Source organism: Homarus americanus, unplaced genomic scaffold (genome assembly GCF_018991925.1).
Source record: "Homarus americanus isolate GMGI-L3 unplaced genomic scaffold, GMGI_Hamer_2.0 scaffold824, whole genome shotgun sequence".
Lineage (NCBI taxonomy): Eukaryota > Metazoa > Arthropoda > Malacostraca > Decapoda > Nephropidae > Homarus > Homarus americanus.
In genome coordinates this window covers 554,941-561,149 of record NW_024719328.1, presented here as the reverse complement: position 1 = coordinate 561,149, position 6,209 = coordinate 554,941, and the positions used below count along the sequence as shown (strand labels likewise).

The window sequence follows — 6,209 nt, the reverse complement described above, 5'->3', positions numbered from 1 at the left end:
AGTCGGGGGAAGAAAATAGTGGTCTGGGAAAAATAGTGACCATGGGAAGAAAATAGTGGTCGGGGGAAGGAAATAGTGGTCGGGGGAAATAATGGTTGGGGAAGAAAATCGTGGTTGGAGGAAATAGTGGTCAGGGGAAGAAACAGTGGTCGGGGGAAGAAACAGTGGTCGGGGAAGAAATAGTGGGTCGGGGGAAGAAATGGTGGTCAGGGGAAGAAACAGTGGCCGGGGGAAGAAATAGTGGTCGGGGAAAGAAATAGTGGTTAGTCTGTCAAGTGCATCTGAGTTTCTGCTTGACTCTTAATCTTTGTGGCCTCTATGGTGTTACTTACTGTACTGTTACTTCCAAATGTGACCTCTCCCTCTCTCTCTCTTATCTCTCTCTTATCTCTTCCAGTCTCTCCCTTTCCTACTCCTCAGAGACCCACTTCACCAGCATTAGGGGGTGGGAGCCACCGGACATTTGTCTGAGTAAACTAATTGCCACTCCGCCCCTGACACTGACAGATTTTCTCAACACGCTAAAATCTACGAAACAAACCCAGTTTTAAGCATTTCTGATGAGAATGATTATTTGTAATAATGTGAGCATAATGTGATCAACATTAAAAGAAACATTATTTTTTTTCTCACAGTTTTATTTCACAACTTTAGGGAACAGGAAGACGGTAGAAGAAAGAGGGAGGGAGGGAGGAGAGGACTAACACGTATCACTCCCTCACTCTCAAGAACCTGACTGTCAACACGACCCTCCTATGTACTGTACGTGTTGTATCAGACACACCCTGTTATTGCTTCTCTCATCCCGAGGCTCCTTTAGCTACAGGTGTACTGTACACATGCCTTCCTTTCTCACCCGCCTCTCCTCGTCCATCCCCCATCTTGGTGACAGCGCCATATTACTTTACAAACTTTTCCCATTTCTTACCTTCTTATATATTTCCCTCTTATTTTGGTTGATATTCCACAGAACCAGTGTGGTGAAAGAAGACTAGAGTCGACCTTTTTTTAGGCTTTATTGTTCATATAACTGACCAAGGGCAGTATGGCATCTGGAGGAGAACAAAAGAATATTCTAGTAAGTGAAGGGAACAATGAAGATTACTAATATAATATAACCCCAAACAAAACAAAACACAATGATAAGAAACAAAACATATGTACATACACACATAACAAGATAGAAGACATGGGTTCAGGTGTACAAGTGTAGCATAACTTTATTACATTCTACCCATCTTGCTGAATTAAACATCAGGAGAACCGTAAAAATCAGGCTTCCGACATACACGACCCGGTCAACGAGGAGCGAGGGTGATTCTGTCAAAACAGCTTCCTGCAGAGGAGCATCACTTGAAAGGTCGTCCCTGACAGGAGATTCAGCCACTAGGGTGCCGGGAGTAGGTTCAAGGGGCACTGAGGTAGATGCCTTAGGTAACTTAGTCGGTTCAGGTTCGGGATCGGCAGTATCTGTAACAGCTTGTCCAGCAGGGGCCAGATCTCGGAGTGACACGGTAGACTGTCGTGCATCAGGGAACCGAACGTGGGCGTACTGTGGATCGGCTTCCAGAAGCTCAACCTCATCAAGCAGAGGGTCATACTTACTGTTCCTTACATGTCTTCGTAGCAAGACCGGTCCATGAGGGGAGAGCCAGGTTGACATCGAACTACCACGGGCTGATCGGCGTTTGAAGTTGAACAGTTTTTCATGAGACGTTTTGTTGGTGGCAGTACATAACAGAGACCGAATAGAATGAAGTGCGTCAGGTAACACAGATTCCCAATTAGTTTCTGCGATGTTCTTGGACCTCAGAGCGAGTGTAATGGTTTTCCATATTATTTCGTTGTAGCGCTCGCACTGACCATTTCCTCTAGGGTTGTATGGGGTGGTCCGGCTGGTAGACACACCATAACTAGTGAGGAAATCTCTCAGCTCTCGGCTCATGAAGTAGGTGCCTTGATCCGAGTGAACATAAGCAGGCATGCCGAATATAGAGAATAACTGACGCAGACACTTGATGACTGTTGCGGCGGTCATGTCTTCGCATGCAAACGCGAAGGGGAATCGTGAATGTTCGTCAACCACGGTTAGTAGGTATTAATTTCGGGAAGTCGATGGCAAGGTTCCCTTGAAATCGATGTTTAACCGTTCAAAAGGCTGAGTAGCTTTGATGAGGGCGGTAGTGTCGGGTTTGTAGAACTGAGGTTAAAGCTTGGCACAGATAGAGCACTCAGCACATACCTTCTTGACAGCATCTACAGAATATGGTAAGTTGCGGATGCGGATAAAGTGAGCAAGCCTTGTGACTTCTGGATGACATAACTGCTGATGGAGATCTGACAGATTGGTGTGGTTGGTAGCCGAAAAGAAGGCTCTCGATAGAGCATCAGCAGTTGAGTTTTCAGTCCCTGGCTGAAAGACAATGTCGTAATCGAAGCAGGCTAGTTCAACCCGCCCTCGTTGGATCTTGTCGTTCGTGATTTTTCCCAGCTTCTTGGAGTGGGACACGAAGGACACAGATCGCTGATCGCTGATGAGAGTAAAGTGTCTGCCAGATAGGAAATGTTTCCATTTCCTTACTGCTTCAACGATAGCATAGGCCTCTTTTTCGACAGAAGAGTGTCCACACTCACTGTCTGAGAGTGTTCTCGAGAAGAATGCAACTGGTCTACCAGCTTGATTCAGGGAGGCAGCAATGGAAGAGTCGGAAGCGTCGGTTTCTACTACTAATGGAATCGTCTCGTCAATCGAACTCACTACTGCACTTGCTATTTCCTCTTTAAGATTTTCGAAGGCGGAGATTGCTTCCCCTTGGAGAGGGAATGTCTGAGCCTCGACCAAAGGTCTGACCTTGTCGGAAAAGTGTGAGATCCACTGAGAGTAGTATGAAAAGAGTCCTATCACGCGTCGTAGAGCAGGTAAGTCTTTCGGAAGTGGCAATTCCATCAGAGAACGCAAGCGATCGGCCTCTGGCTTGAGAGTACCATGCGATATGGTGTAGCTCAACAAATCAATCGACGTTGCTGAGAAGACAGATTTGTCTTCATTAAAGGTGAACTTTGACTTCTTTGCTGCCTGAAGGAATCTGGACAGATTTCCATCGTGCTCCTGTTGAGACGAAAATACCCAGCAGCTCGTTTCTAAGTATGAATTCATCGATGGTTCGTTGGAAACAAGCCACGCCGTTCGTCACTCCGAATGGGACTCTACAGAACTGGTAAAATTTACCGTTCGCCTCAAAGACAGTGAATGACTTGTCTGTATCCCGTATAGGGATCTGATGGTACGCACTCTTCAGGTCGATAGTGCTGAATATCGTGTAACGAGATAGGTTAGTCACCAAGTCGTCTATCCGGGGCAAGGGATAAGCATTCAGCTGTGTATACCTGTTGATGGTTTGGCTGTAGTCGACAACAAGCCGCTTTTTGTGCCGCTCATTAGTAGTGATGAGGACTTGTGCCCTCCACGGTGAGGTGCTGGGTTTGATTAAAATTATTCTTTCCGACAACATCTTATCGACTTCACCTTGGATGAAAGCCCTGTCCGCTTGACTTCGTCGCAACAGGTTTACAGGGGGAGGTCAGATTAAAGTAGAGAGATGGTGGATCGACCAAAGCAGATGTTAGGCTACAAGCTATTGTATTATCCCCGATGATGAGGTACTCTTTAGGGCCACCGAAATCAATAGTAACACCACTATGTAGGCTCATGAAATCTTGACCAAGAATAACGTCACTGCATAGGTCGGGAAGAACAGTTAGTCGAGTATCTGGATAGAGTTTCCCCTTGAGGGTAATGTACAGTGACCTAGTACTGTCGATGATAGGGAAGACGAGGCCATAGACACGTGACCTGACCCTGGATGACACTTCAGAGACTTCTGCTGGATATAAGAACATAAGAACATAAGAAATAAGGAGTCTGCAAACCGCGGTTTGATACAAACTATTTTGAGCTCCCAGTATCAACGAGGGCTTTAGCTGTATCGTCATATATGGTAGATCGAGCGAGACAGCCAGGGGAAGTCGCAGATATTGCAGCCAAAGTAGGAGAGTGTAAGACCGCACAAGTGGAAGATGATCTGCATACTTTCCCAAAATGGTCTTTCTTGTTGCATTTGTGGCAAGTTGAATCACGCGCAAGACACACGTCCTTACCCTATGAAGGGTAAGGACGTGTGTAGTCGGCGCTGCCCGCTAACGCGGCCGTGGTCTCTTGACCATGGAGACAGCTGCCAGCCCAATCTGTCGGAAAATCCCCCATCTCCTCCTTCCCATCTGGATTTATCAATAACCTCACACCAACAGTACAGTGCAAAGATTGACGATCAACCCACAAGTGATATACAAAAGTGGCAATTTTAACTCGAAGGAAAAGCACAAAAACACAGCAATACTGATTGTGGCTGTATCTGACCTAACCTGACCTGACCTCACGGCTTCACCTGACCTAAACTAAAGGAGCACACCTGCATTACCCCAAGCTACTGTGCAGGCCACGTGGCCACACACCTGCCCAACCGCATCCAGCCCATACGAGCACGAACTGATTGCTACAAGAACAGCCCAGTCCCAACCATTGTAAAAATTATCAACACCTAATTATTATATGTCATATTTGTATCACTTATGTTACTTGTACATCATTTGTAAATCAAGAGACCCATTCCCCAATTATGTAATTGTATATTTTCAGCCTTCCGGCTGCCATGTTCTTTCAATAAACCGTTAATTATTATTATTATTATTATTATTATTATTATCATTATTATTATTAAGTCGGTTATGCCGTGACAGCTAAGAGGGGAGAGTCATCGCTTCCGATTTTCTCAGGTGAGGTAACAGCGGCAGCGTTCATAGGACCTGAGACCGAAGATAGGACTCGGAGTTTCTGTGAGCCAGATCGAGAGCACGAGCCTGGTAGAACGCAGTAGCCAAATCGAGAGTCTTGTTTTCTAAGAGACGCTGTCTGATCAGGAGACAGTAGACCGTTGACAAAATCGTCGCGGATATACTCGTCTCTGTTCGCCTCTGCTGTGACAGCTTTGAAGTTGCAGTCCTTGCTGAGCTGACGAAGTTCCTGTAAATATTCGTCCAAACTCTCGCCCGAGTTTTGCCTCCGGGTAGCTAGAAGATGACGGGCGAACACTTCGTTCTTCGGCTTTATGTACAAGTCTTGTAGAACCAGGATGGCGGCGTCGTGCGAGACACAGTCGACTATATATTCGTACACAGATGGGGAGACGAAGTTGCAGAGAGTGACTAGCTTGTCGGGCTCGAGAGCTGAAATGGAGGTGAGGAACGTGTTGAAGGTCCGGAACCAGTGGGTCCACTCCTTTGAAGCAGTGGGAGAGGTGGGAGAGTTCGGCGTAGCATCCAGACGTTCCGGCCTCAGGAACTTCTCCATTATGACTCAGTTTCAATTATGAACAATAAATTGTGGTGAAAGAAGACTAGAGTCGACCGTTTTCTTGGCTTTATTGTTCATATAACTGACCAAGGGCAGCATGGCATCAGGAAGAGAACAAAAGAATATTCTAGTAAGTGAAGGGAACAAAGAAAATTACTAATATAATATAACCCCAAACAAAACAAAACCCAATGATAAGAAACATAACATATGTACATACACACATAACAAGATAGAAGACATGGGCTCAAGTGTACAAGTGTAGCATAACTTTATTACAACCAGGTATTTACTTCCTCTTCTATTCCGTGAGGTGACAGGTTAGTTCTACTATGTCGTACACTCAAAGTTTTTGGTCCCCACAATTTCCTCGCACAAATTGTCATTTCGCCTGCCAGTGCTCCTCGCTAACGCCGCCCTCACAGCGTCCTGGTGTACTTCTTACTTTATTGCTCGACTCCCACGTAACTCTCTATAGTATGTATCTATTAGATATTCTTACAGTAAATGTAATAATATATATAATAAACACAATCAACGTACGAAAAGATATTCTGATTAACATCATTATGGATCATCTTACTGACCAACAATTTCCAAACATCGCCCTTATATCATCTTAACAGGACAACTTATGCAGTCAGGACTTATGCTGAGACACTTCAGGAGATTAAGGCATTAAAGAGAGATGAAAACGTTCATGTGTATAATACCAGGACGTTGATGAGAGAAGCAATGACGACCTTATATATATATATATATATATATACACACACATATATATATATATATATATATA

General features: G+C 45.0%; 1 pseudogene; it reads right to left on the bottom strand.

Annotated features, from left to right (window-relative positions):
* Positions 1-1,195: 1,195 nt before the first annotated feature.
* LOC121860020 lies at positions 1,196-3,157 on the bottom strand (annotated as a pseudogene).
* Between the last annotated feature and the right edge of the window lie 3,052 nt (positions 3,158-6,209).